Here is a 14,080-nt window from a genome sequence, read left to right as displayed (position 1 = left end):
AGAGAGGAATGAAAAGATTGTCATTTGGAAAGCCTATAATACAACATTCTGGACTGGTTAAATGTAAACCGAATCAAGTCCAATTTCATGTTCCATGCGATTAATAGAATCGGGATAAACAGTAAGAGGTAACACATGTCAAAAAGAGCTAGTGTTTGTTGTTGTTTTGCATTGGCTCAAAAAAGCACACTAAGTCTTATGCCATGTGTCAATGTCACTTGGAGAGTTACTTTCATACACTTAAGAAACATGCACCAAAAATATCTGTAATTTGTATCAGCAACTCAAGACAGTAAATATTTTGAAAGTTATTTATAGAGAGCTAAATTAAGTCTCTGCAGACATTTAAAGCAGGAGTGCCTTATAGTAGATTAGGGTCTGCTGATAGATTTCTGAGTGTTTTGCAATCAATCATAAGAATGCAATGATGCCTTGTTGTTTAAAAGCAATAATAACTCTCCATGCCCTTTCCAAGCCCCTCCCCCGAAATAGGAATGAAGGAAGCTTAAAATAAGCCGGAATGGAAAATCATCAGTACACGAATGGACTTTTCTGTATCAAATCTCTGACTGAGATTTCAGGTGAATCTAGTTCTCAGGTCAAACATATTTGCCTAGGGTTATCAGACACCCAGCTAAAAGAGGATATCTCATTGTGGTTATCCTCATGGCAACCATTCAAAACAAATATTGTCTGAATTTTTGAGAATTGAACTGAGCAGTTTTCTCTGGCACAGGAGTTTCCTGATGAGTGTTATGGGCAAGTTAACGAGCTCAGTTTGAAATTGACCTTAATCAACAAAGATGATTAGGGGTCTGGAGGCTAATAAAAGAACGATTGCAGGAACTGAGTATGTCTAGTCTAGTGAAAAGGACTGGGGTGACATGATAGCAATGTTCCAATATTTGAGGGGCTACCATAAAGAAAAGGGGGTCAACCTATTTTCCAAAGCACCAAAAGGCAAGACAAGAAACAATGGATGGAAACTAATCAAAGAGAGAAGCAACCTAGAACTAAGGAAAAATTTCCTAACACTGAGAACAATTAACCAGTGGAATCGGCTTGCCTTCAGATGTTGTGGTTGCTGCATCTGGAAGCTTTTAAGAAGAGATTGGACAACCACTTGTTTGGAATAGTATAGAGTCTCCATGGTGTGGGTTGAACTAGAAGACCTTCAAGTTCCCTTTTAACTCTGTTATTCTGTTATTAATCAATTACACCTGAACGCTTTTGCCTCCTAACAGGGCAAACAGCTGGAGCTAGCATGTTCCTCTCCATGCCCCATTGTGAGCTTTTAACTCACTTGTCATCCCTTTTTCTCTTGTCAGTATACAAATACAAATATTTAATAGTTACTTTATTCTCCTTTTCCCCATTTGTTCTCCTTTGCCTGTCCAGAACTGTGCCACATATCTGATGTATGTGTGTGTGTGTGTGTATCAAAACAGGTAACATGGGTGCCTTGACAGCATGTCCAAATCTCATATGTATAAGTGTCAATCATGCTTCTACAGACATTGTTGCCCTGTAGAATTCTTTAATTCTGTTTTTAGAATTTGGCTCCAGCTAGAGAACATTCCAATTCTAACAAGGAAGAAAAGAAATTCTAGCCCTGATTGAAAGAGAAAATAACGTTAAAAATGGGACGATGCATTCAGCTTCTGAGCAAGAGGTCTATCTGCTTCAACTACATAGGCAAATATTTGAGAGAATATTAGCAATTACTATTCAACTCTAGGCAATGTATTAGGTAATCTATGAGCCATGTCAAAAAAAATATTGAGAGCAAGAACGATGTCTTTTGGAAGAACTAAAATTAAATGATAGAATATATTATTTTTTGCAGTCTCCATGAAAATTCTCTCTCTCTCTCTCTCTCTCTCTCTCTCTCTCTCTCTCTCTCTCTCTCTCTCTCTCTCTCTCTCTCTCTCTCTCTCTCTCTCTCTCTCTCTCTCTCTCCAGTGCTGTTCCATTTGACAAATTTCAATTACTGCTATGAAACAAAGAGTTAGAGCTCTGTTTGCAACGTGTCATTATTCAGTATTTGTAAACATTAAACCTGTTTCACAAGATTCTAACCACTGGTAGTGAAAATATGTAGTTGTATCTCCAACTCGTTAAAGACTAGAAAGGAGAAAGGAAGACAATTCTGTTCCAAATTAATCTCCACAGCCTTTTCTGTTCAAAATTCATATCAATAAATGAGGCCCCTTCCTCTGTCATTATCCTCTGAATATCACAACAACTTTCTTATGTGGAACCTCCTTATAAAATTGAAATGGGAAAAAAAAGGAATCTTCTTTTAATGCTGTTGTCTTTGAGGTACGCTGTCCCATGGTTTACTTTAATATTGCACTAATAATATGAAAGATGTCTGGACATGCAACAGCAGAAGTTCTGGTGGAAGGAAGAGCCCAAACATCCATGGATTGCTACAATTACACAGCTAGAAACAGCAGGAACTTTGAATTGAGGTTTGATTTAGTTTAGTGAAAAACCTAAAGAATAAATATAATAATATACAAAAAATATTTTGTTTCTCCAGTTGTTCAGAGACTTTTACCTGCATCTGTACATAGGGTTATTTGTTATAAGTGCACCAAAGAGGAATTGGATGGCCTCTAAATGTGGACAAATAAATCAATAGTCACATAAGAAGAAATATAAGAAGCAGCAGAATCCACCTAAGCAGTATAAAATAAGATGAAATATCAGCCATCTCTTTCTACATGTACAGTACATTTACATTTATCCAGTCTTGCTCCTCTTTTCCCATTTTCCTCCTTCATGAAATGTGAACAGTTATCCTGTTATGTGGTCAGTTTAGATCACAGTAGATATAGGAGAGAGCTGAACTGTTTATTGAAAATAAATGTTACCAGTTTGAAATGAAGTTTTTACAGTTGTACCTAAAAGAGAAATTGTTCAAGCGATGCTTTCTCCATTCATGAGATTTTATTTTTTTTTAGCATGGTCACTGTGTTTTCAGATTTTGAAATGCCAGTAAAGACGTGAGAAACAGATGTCAGATGGTTTTTGTAAATCCCTTTCAACGACACCTTAAGCCCAGCGAGAATGACAAATCAAGGTTTATATCATTTTGAAAGCCATTAGAACCAGGCTCTGCCAAGAATAATTTTACCTATCACCTCTAAATCATCAAACTCTCATTCAGACAATCCTTGACAGTTCTTTGGCTCTCTATATGGGCCAGGGCAATGCCTTGGCACGCTGTTTCAGCTGTTTCAGTCTCCCATCCTTATGGCACTCAGGAAATTGTCACAGACTCGGTTGTTCTCCCAGGTCTTGAGGAAAGAGTGTTTATGGAGTTCCCTATTTGTTTTGTTTTGTTTTTGTTTCATGTTGCTTTGTTTTTTTTATTTCACTTTTCTGGTCTGTTATCTTTTGAATTTATTTTTATTTTAATTCCATTTATATCCCGCCCTTCTCTGAAGACTCAGGGCGGCTTACATTTTCATTACTGAATTTTTAGTTGTAAGCCACCCAGTCTTGCTTGGGGATTGGACAATGTGTGTGTGTGTGTGTGTGTGTGTGTGTATACATATATATATATATACACACACACATACAGAAAATGTTTTTTTTGCCATGGTATAATCATCATTCAAGAACTCCATCCTGAGGTCATCTTAGACTCACATCCAGAAGGTGCCAAATAAAAGTATTCTTGAATACAATGGGTGAGTTTTTGTTGGCTTGTTTAAGTCTGTGGAATATAGAACAAGAGACGTGTGTGTGGGGGGAAGGGGAAATCAACTGGTAAGCCATTTTTAGATGAAGATTTATTATTTATTATTAATGACAAGGAAGGTTTTGTTAAAGGAATCATGCCATAGCAATGTTGCTTCTTTTTAAACCCCAAGAAGGGAAAGGTGTAGATTCTAAAGAAGACTTCATTCTTCTACCTGCTTTGGCAGGACAGTTTTGCTGGGTCCAGAACTATTTTTTGAAGTTTTTTTTAATTAATCCAGAGATTTTTTTGCAGAGAAATTTCTTTCCTTCTTTATTGCTTCTTGAGGTAACCAGAGAAGAGGGGGTTAACCTATTCTCGTAAGGACCTGAGGGCAGGACAAGAGGTAAAAGATGGAAACTTATCACAGAGAGATCCAAACTAGAACTGAAAAGAAAATTCCTGAAAGTGGGAAGGCAGCACACAAAATCACACACCCTCCGGTCCATGGAAAAACCTCTCTCCATGGAACCGGTCCATGGGACCCAAAAGGTTGGGGACCTCTGGACTAGAAGGCGTCTAAGGTCCCTTCCAATTCTGTTATTCTGTATTATATTCTGCTGCTCTTCAGACACTAAGTGTTATCTTGGTCCCACATATCCCAGTTATTCCTCAAAGCCTTCCTATTGCTGCCACTGCTTCCTTTCCTCTCTCTGTATAAAGGGGACATTGACAAAAGTGATCCAGCAGCTGTCAGGAAAGGTGTGAGACCATAGGATCTAGTCCCTTCAATTGGCTCAGGCAATTGAACAGTTGTTCCATTAAAACAGGGGTTCCCAACCAGACCTAGGGATCTGAGGTGATACTCCAGGGGCTGCGAAAACTTGGGTTTTCAAAATTATAATGTATATGCATAATTCGTTGCCATTATTTCAAACTTTTGTAAGGACTGCAAGAATATATCAGAAGCATTCTAGGGGTGCGAGGTATAGAAAAAGTTGGGAACCACTGCATTAAAACAAGCCAGCAAACATTCGCCTACCTAGGTTTTGGGTCATTTCAGTCATAATTTGGTTTAGCCATCTTTGGGAAGTTCTCCCCTACACTGTGGAAGCAGCCAAAACAAAGGGCTGGCAGAAACAAATATGTCAGTCAAGAACAAAATGGTCTCGAGAGGGGAGGCCAGGTAGAGGACCTCAACATGCATTTTCTTAGCAAGACAAAAATCTTATTTTCAAGTACAATTCAATAACATGACTGCTCTCAGCAAACGGATTGTGGAAGACAAACTTAATGAGAGACTTTTAAAAGATCCATTGCATATCAAAATATGTTTTTACTCAAAGTTATTAAAATTAATCAAAATTATTTGTAATGGAAAGCTACAAATAATATACTCCATCTCTTTTCTTAATTCACACTTTTGGGGAATTATTCTGCTTTTTACAACCAGCCGCATATCATTTCCAAGATGGCAGTGAGTAAACCTTGATTCCAGAATGGAATCAAGAATGATTTAATTCTCATGTTTCTGTTGATCATCAGCCAAAGTTTTGTAAAGGACTACTGATGTGAGTCTGCTAGCAGGTCTTGACAAATTGCTTGAACAAAACTGTTAGGAAGACAAAGTCTGAACATACCAGTTGGGCAGTTTCAAAAAATTATTTTCGCATCCACAAACTATGGCCATTTTCTTGGAGTACATCAGAGCTTGCTAGATCTGCTGCCTAATTTGTAACCTCTTCATATTTAGTAGCTGAGCTGTGAAAAGCCATTGAGTTTTGACTTGTGGATATGCATGTTTTTATCAATTTCATGGTGTTCTCAGAGCAATTTACAAATCAAGACATGCTCCCCTCTCCCTCCTCATCTATAGTACGTTTTTCAAAATTTGCCTATTACTAAACCAAGTTTTTTCCAGTTGGCTTACAAATGCATTGGAATCACCACTGAAAAAGGTAAAAATTAAAATTAAATGAAAATGCATACATTCAAGCAGTAATAAGCAATTCACTGGAGACTAAGTTGCTTTCTATAATTCTGCATTCACTGTAATAGAAGTTCTTGTGAATCTATTCAAGGGCAATTAGGACAAGGTAAGACAGATGATCAAAACTAATAGTGACTTCTGACATCAAATAGCTGGCTGGCCCAGTGGCACCCAAATTGTCACCTCTCCTTATATTGCTAAATGATAGAAAAAGTTGAATGTTTGCTTGTATGTTTGTTTTAAAAGAGGGACGCAGTGGCTCAGTGGGTTAGGATGCTGAGCTTGTCGATCAGAAGGTTGGCAGTTTGGCGGGTCGAATCCCGAGTGCTGTGTAACAGAGTGAGCGCCTGTTACTCATCCCAGCTTCTGCCAACCTAGCAGTTCGAAACCACGTAAAAAATGCAAGTAGAAAAATAGGGACCACTACAGTGGGAAGGTAACAGCAGTCCATGCACCTTTGGTGTCTAGTCATGCCGGCCACATGACCATGTAGACGTCCTCGGACAAGTGCTGCCTCTTCAGCTTTGAAACAGAGATGAGCACCGGCCCCTAGAGTCGGAAACGACTAGCACGCATGTGCGGGGTAACCTTTACCTTTACCTTGTTTTAAAAGATAGGGCCACATTTTTATCCTTTGATTCATGGTGCAGAACTAACCAACAGAGGATACAGAGAGAGATTTAGTAAGCTAAATCAAGCTGAAGGTCCTGAGTCATTGGTACTCCAAAAAACTCAGGCAAGATGGAGTAAGATATTTGCATTTTGAAAATGAGATCATGCAGTCTATCATTAAAAACGTGAAAATACATAAAATAAGGATTAGCATACTTTATTGTTCTACCTTACAATGTAATTCACAGTTGAACAGCTGAATGCACTATTTTTGCTTTATTGGACTTTCAGATAGGACCAGCCTGTTAAGTTCTTAGGAAATACAGGAACAGTAAAATAAAGAAGATTACAGACTGAAGGGACGTGGTGGCTCAGTGGGTTAGGACGCTGAGCTTGTTGATCAGATGGTCGGCAGTTTGGCGGGTCGAATCCCGAGTGCCGCGTAGCAGAGTGAGCGCCTGTTACTCATCCCAGCTTCTGCCAACCTAGCAGTTCGAAAGCATGTAAAAATCCAAGTAGAAAAATAGGGACCACTACGGTGGGAAGGTAACAGCGTACCGTGCACCTTTGGTGTCTAGTCATGCCAGCCACATGACCACAGAGACGTCCTCGGACAAGCGCTGGCTCTTCGGCTTTGAAACGAAGATGAGCACCAGCCCCTAGAGTTGGAAACGACTAGCACGCATGTGCGGGGGAACCTTTACCTTTACCTTTACAGACTGAAAGGGAATATGAAAAGACATACGAATTTCCTGATTAAAAAATATTTATAAAGGAGGGAGTTGGTTTATTCAATATATCTCTCAAACTTCTCTTTCCCCAATAAACAAATAGCATCTTTGAGTTAGGAGGACATTAAAAAAGTAGCAATTACAGTGTGAGAGTTAAGTAACTCCAGTCTGTTTTGGTTCAGTTTTTTTAGATCTTGCTGTCACAACTTCTTTACCCTTGAAATTACTGCTAGTTAAGTATATTTGATTAATTTACATCATCAGCTTGATTATCCTGATCATTTATTGTCAAAATATCTCTAGAGATTTCTAGATAGCATTATAAATACATAATTATTCCAAAACAAAAACAGATATTTGTAATAAAAAAGCTCTCAACTAACACACACAATAAAAAATTGGCTGTTAGGCCATTTAGACTTTGATTGATTGACAGATCAATCAATTATGTGTCATCAAGTTGCTGTCTATCCTAGTGACCACACTGATAGATTTTCTCCAGAACTATCTGTCCTTGATTATTCACAATGGAATAATCAAAAGTCCATCTATTTCTCATGGCATACTGTTGACTTCCAATTTCCAGACCCTGTGGACATCCATATATATAGATTATGGAATGTTCCTTCCTATAAATAAACTAACTAAATAAAAAAGGACTGGATATTCTGGCAATTTTGCAAGAGCCGTTTCTTCTTTCAGAGATTTTGTCTTCTATATAGACCAGGGGTGTCAAACTCAATTTCATTGAGGGCCACATCAGCATTATGGTTGTCCATGGGGGGCCGGGTGGGTGTGGCCGGGTGGGTGTGGCCAAGTGGGTGTGGCCAGGTGGGCGTGGCCAGCTGAATGCTGCTCACTCAGCGCAGCTGACTCTTGGCTTCCATGTTTGCTAACTTAATGTTTTGTAGCATCATACCAGCAAAGTTTTGATTTTAATTTAATTTCATGAATAAAATACTGTCCGGATTCATACACTCTGGGAAGTGATGGATTATTTAAAACATGAAGTACCAAATGAGCAATTAGCTGCATGTAGACCATCAGGCTACTTCATAAATCATGGTTCAAAAATCCGAATGATTAAAGACTAAGAAATATCATTACGTCTAAACTCATTATACAGATCCTTCCTCTAGCGTCCCACAATAAACCTTAAAAGTGGGCCTTTAATTCTAAGTTAAGGTGGTGACTTTGTCAATTGCAGATAGTCCTCGACATACACCATTTCATTTTGTGACTGTTTAAAGTTGCAATAGCACTGAAAAACTTATGTTTTTCACACTTATGACCATCACAGTATCCCCATACCCATATGATCAAAATTCGAATAGGTGGCAACCGGCTCATATTTAGGGGAGTTGCAGTGTCCCAGGGTCACATAATCACCTTTTGCAACCTTCTGACAGGCAAACTCAATGGGGAAGCCAGATTTACTTAACAACTGTGTTACTAATTTAATCACTTTAACAATTGTGGAAAAAAAGGTCGTAAAATGGGGCAAAACTCACTTAACAATGGTCTCACTTAGCAACAGAAATTTTGGGCTCAATTGTGGTCATAAAGACTACCTATATTGGCAAAATAACTTCAGTTTTACACAGAAAAAAACCCAGATGCATAAAAGTAGGTCATGTTTGGACTATCTCATGGGTTGTTCAACCATCACAGAAGTCTCTATACTGGGATCTACTCTTCAAATCTATAAAGTTACCTCTTGCAGGATCCGGGCCGGGCCGGCCGGGTTCCTCTGCTCACCCACTTTCTCACCCTCGGCAGCACCCAGCCCAGGAGCCTGCGCGCCAGAGCAGCCCGGCAGAGGAGCCGGAGCGGCTCCACTGCTGGGGGTGCGCCTCGGCTGGGGCGTCGCAGCATCCAGGCTGAGCCGGCCAGGCACCTCCGCTTGCCCACTTTCTCGCCCTCAGCAGCACCCGGCCCAGGACCCCACGCACCAGAGTAGCCGGCAGAGGAGACAGAGTGGCTCCGCTGCTGGGGGCGTACCTCGACTGGGGCATCGCAGGCCAGGCCAGCCAGGTGCCTCCGCTCACCCACGACACACTTACCAGGGGTTCCTGCTGGTCCACACTCCATCAGGCAGAGCTTAGCATCATGCCGCATCCCATCTATGCCCAGCGCCACCGGGGGCCACACTCAGGATAAGGAATGGTACCATGGAGTGGCCGCCGGGTCAACTTCAGCCTGACCCGCCACCGCAGGCCAAGCTGCCGGGCTGACTGCTGGTCTTCTTCCAGTACCTGCACATGCAGCTGGCCGGTGGCGCGCCCTGGGGCTTCACCCACAGGGCAGGCTGGAGCACATCAAGCCCCTCTTCATCTCCAAGGTGAGTCTGTGGTGCAGTCTCCCCAGGGAGCGCAGGCTGCATGGCTCTGTGCGCCAGGAGGTCAGGAGCCAGCCGCGGCTGTTTCTCTGGCCGCCTCGAGTCCGCTTTCCCGCCCAGGCACCTCTCCCCCTCACCAGCTGGGGGTTGCTCACCCTCCCCCTGGCGTCCCGCCTCGCTCCCTCCTGCCTCCTGCTCGGGCACAACTTCCCTGCGTTTCTGGGCTAGGCGATGCTCCGCAGCTCTGAGGAGACTCCAGTGCTCTGCGGCGAGTGAGAAGGGGCAGTGGAGCAGGGCAAGGGGAGACCTGCCGGGCAGGGAAGAGGCAGGCCCGTGGAACCCAGAGACTGTCCACCCCCACCCGCACAGCAAGTAGAAAAAGGTCCCACTCACCTTTCCAGTCTCTTCCTCCGCTGACTCCACGTGCAGTCCAAAGAAGCAAAGAAGTTTGTGGGCAGTCCCACAAACCAAAGAAGTTCAATCAATCAATTCAAACTTCAAGAGGGTTTTTTTGTGTGTGAGCATTTTGAACTGATTGATTGAATTTTTTTAGTCCCACTTTTTTTTTTTTGGAACTGGGAGAAGGCTGCCTGGGAGTCGCAGGAGACGGCTCTAGCCAATGAGCTGTTGAGGGGCTAATGAGCTGCAAATGTTGCTGGGCTCCACCAGCCCACGTGCACTTGCCTCCTACTGAGCAAGTGCTCAGCCGGGCCGGCGCCAAGATGGTGGGGGCCGGACCTTTGTAATTTCCAGGAGAGTTGTGCGGGCCGGATTCAATCATTTGGCGGGCCGTTTGTGGCCCACGGGCCTTGTGTTTGACATGTCTGATATAGACAGACCTTCTTATTTGGAGGAGCAGAAAGTTATCTAAGCTCTCACCTACAGGGCAAAACCATAGAGCAGCTTTTTTTTTTAAAAAAAAAAAATCTGGTGTGTGAACTAAAATTCTCATCAATCCCATCTGTCTGCTGATGATGGAAATTCTGACCCAGCCCAAGATTCCCTGTTATGAAAAGCAAAGCTAGACACAGTTCTTTCTCCATAGACCAGACTTGTCAAATACTAATCCTAATGCTGGAGATCCCTGTCAACTGCCATTGATTTCACTTGTTTAACTTGATTTGGTGACAGTGCTCTTTGGCATGTATTGTCAGCCCTTAGATGGAGTCCAGACAAGAAACCAAACCCATGAGCACTAACAGTATCTTTATTGTAAGGGTACAATAACAGCACTTCTCTCTTGCTTTTAGTTTCCAAGGAATTAGGGAAGATCCCTTCTGAGATTCTTTCTACACTCCCATTCCTTCTATAGGCTGAGATGTCCCTTATATGTTCATTGGCCACACTGTGTCTTTTCCTCATCCTGTCTCCGAAGGATATTCCTGCAGACTGTTACATGTGTATGTGTGTGTGTATATTTGGCCAAAGACCATGAATGAATATTTTGAATCAGCAGGAGGTGGCACCATCAGTCAGCGTGACCTAGGTAAAGGTAAAGGTAAAGGTTCCCCCGCACATGCGTGCTAGTCGTTTCCAACTCTAGGGGCCGGTGCTCATCTCCGTTTTAAAGCCAAAGAGCCAGCGCTTGTCCGAGGACGTCTCCGTGGTCATGTGGCCGGCATGACTAGACGCCAAAGGCGCACAGAACGCTGTTACCTTCCCACCGTAGTGGTCCCTATTTTTCTACTTGCATTTTTACATGCTTTCAAACTGCTAGGTTGGCAGAAGCTGGGACGAGTAACAGGCGCTCACTCTGTTACGCGGCACTTGGGATTCGACCCGCCAAACTGCCGACCTTCTGATCGACAAGCTCAGCGTTTTAACCCACTGAGCCACCACGTCCCTAGCGTGGCCTAGGAATGTTATATATTCTTGAGCCAGCACAGCCTTCAGATTAATCTTAACTCTCGTTAACAAGTCCCTTCAGTTTCTGTACCAGGATTTTGAAAGTAGTTTGCCCTTGCATTCTTCCTATGGCTGAGAGAGAAGGACTGGCCCAAGGTTACCCAGCCAGCTTCATGCCTAAGGCGTGAATTCATGGTCTCCCAGTTTCTAGTAGGGTGCCTTTAACCACTACACCAAACTGACTCTCCTATATATTGCAATAGCACTTAGACTTGTATACCGCTTCACAGGGCTTTGCAGTCCTTTCCAAGCAGTTTACAGAGTCACCATATTGCCCCCAACAATCTGGGTCCTCATTAAAAATGCCAAGACAAAATACTGATCGTAATGCTGCATCCAGAAGCAAACTCTCTTCGGGCTTTAAAAGAAGCCATGAAAAACATGGGAAATATTTTCAATGCCGAAAGCAGTATAATAATATTATTGTACTAGAACAGCCCTTAGCTTGAATAAATTCTGAGATTGCCATCACACAAAAAAGTCTTATCAGTCTCCGTGGATTGCTGGATTTTTCCATTGTAGGGGAAAAGAAGTAAAATTTGAAAAATGTACTAATAAAATTAAAAGGGAGAAAAATGACAGTAATTAAAGCTGAAAAAGGTCATGAAGGAAACGTAAAATTCTACTGCAGACGGAGTTTTGCAACAAAGCAAAGTAACTCAGTAAATCAGGAGTGTCCAACCTTTTGGCTTGCCTGAGCCGTACTTGTCTTAGGCTGTATGTAAAATAAAGAGTATGGTTAATGTTTATAAATAAAAAACTTCTTTTATATATATTTATATATTTTTATAACGACCTTGTGGGGCCACATTACTAGTTGTCCAGGGCCACATGCCACCTGTGGGCTGCAGGCTGGCCATACCTGCTGTAAATGCTCCAAAGTTTTCCATTAACTGGCAAGTAAAGAAGGACGGAGCCTCTGTGATTAATTCAAGTCAGTTGAACTATTACAGAGCCAGTCTTGCTGCTCAAATTACCATTTCTTTGAGCTGCTTTTTCTCCCTATAATTTCTGAAGAAGTAAACAGGAGTCCAAAATATAAATAGGCAGAGAGCTTGAACTAGAAAAGTGTTGTAAAATTGCTGTGGACAATGTCCAGTCCTATTTTATTTTATTTTATTTTATTTATTTTATTTTATTTTATTTTATTTTATTTTATTTTATTTTATTTTATTTTATTTTATTTTATTATTTTATTTTATTTTATTTTATTTTATTTTATTTTATTTTATTTTATTTTATTTTATTTTATTATTTTATTTATTTTATTTTATTTTATTTTTATTTTATTTTATTTTATTTTATTTTATTATTTTATTATTTTATTATTATTTTATTTTATTATTTTATTTTATTTTATTTTATTTTATTTTATTTTATTTTATTTTATTTTATTTTATTTTATTTTATTTTATTTTATTTTATTTTATTTTATTTTATTTTATTTTATTTTATTTTATTTTATTTTTTCTATACTGCCCATCTCAGCAATGGACTCTGGCTTGCATCATGCACACACATTCAGCTCCTACATCCGGATCAAATGGGACAGACCAGGACAAAAACAAGTAAAAGCATGAACTATAGGCAACAATCTCAAAGGTGCTTTTTTCAAAAGGCAACTGGACTGTTTTTTCCTTGAGGAAGATGAAGAAAATGTTTTGCTTCTCATCCAGCTTCATCAGTTGTGATGGTGGGGGGGATGGAAGGATAGTTACTGATGGTTGAGACTGGATGGTGGGGGGATGGCAGGATAGGCAACAATAAAGACAATAAAAATAAGGATAGGATGGAAGGATAGGCAAAAATCTACTATATATCATCTAAACCTAAATTTATATATCAAAAGCAAAACAGCCACTGAAAACAATCCTGAGGATAGTTTGCTTGGACAGTCCCAAAAGGGAGTGGCTTTTGGTTATTTCAGCTTTAATCCTTTTATGTCAATAATAGCAACAGAATAACAATGGAAAGTAGGACACCAGGTGATCCCACCTCTATTCTGCACCATTAAAGTAACAATTTTTTTAAGTTTGCATGTAAATTATTTAGACTGGAGATAGACATCTCAATGACTCTACAGATTGTTTTAAATATAAGATTATAGTCAAGCGAGGTTTGTGGCTGATCATTCTCCATTTTGTAGTAATTATAAATAGTATTTAGTGGAGGCTATTTTCCAAACAAAAATCAGTAAGTGTCCACCTCCACAAGTCTAAGCCAAATTCATCCCCAGCTGTTTCAGATTTTTATCTTAATGCCAAGGTCAGTCCAAAATATAAGCAAGCTTGTTTGTCAATGGTATTCACTTGCAGTAACAGACATGGGCACTAGATGTCCCCAGAGTACTTCAAATCCTTTTCTGATGGAGACTTTTTATTTATTTATTTATTTTCTTTTTTGTCTCCTTTTTTAGATTGATAGGTAGAATAGTCCATTTGTATTAATATAGGAACTTTGGGCCAAAGGTAGAAAGGCAGTAAGTCCAATTAATCAGTATCATGTAGTTCAAGGCTTTTTCTTTTCTCTCCCAATGTAGACAAAGGCCGCTATTAAGGAGGGTGGGGGAAAAAATCCCTTCCCTCTCTCCTCGCAAGGGGAAGCAAATTCGGAAAGCTTTGACAGAAAGAGTAGACAATTAGGAAAAGAAGAAGGCAATTCTCACCCAGTTTTCAAGTGCTTTCAAGTGCTTTGTTGTGATTTTGGCTTTGGCAGGAGACGGCTAAACAATGGGCCATGGGAGTGGCCGATCCTTTCTTCTTCGGTTCGGAGAGTAGATCCAAACCGATGGGAGGGCCGTTGCCCTTCTACCA

This window comes from Vipera berus (assembly GCF_964194415.1).
Source record: "Vipera berus genome assembly, chromosome: 1".
Lineage (NCBI taxonomy): Eukaryota > Metazoa > Chordata > Lepidosauria > Squamata > Viperidae > Vipera > Vipera berus.
Note: the sequence above shows the minus strand (reverse complement) of the source record.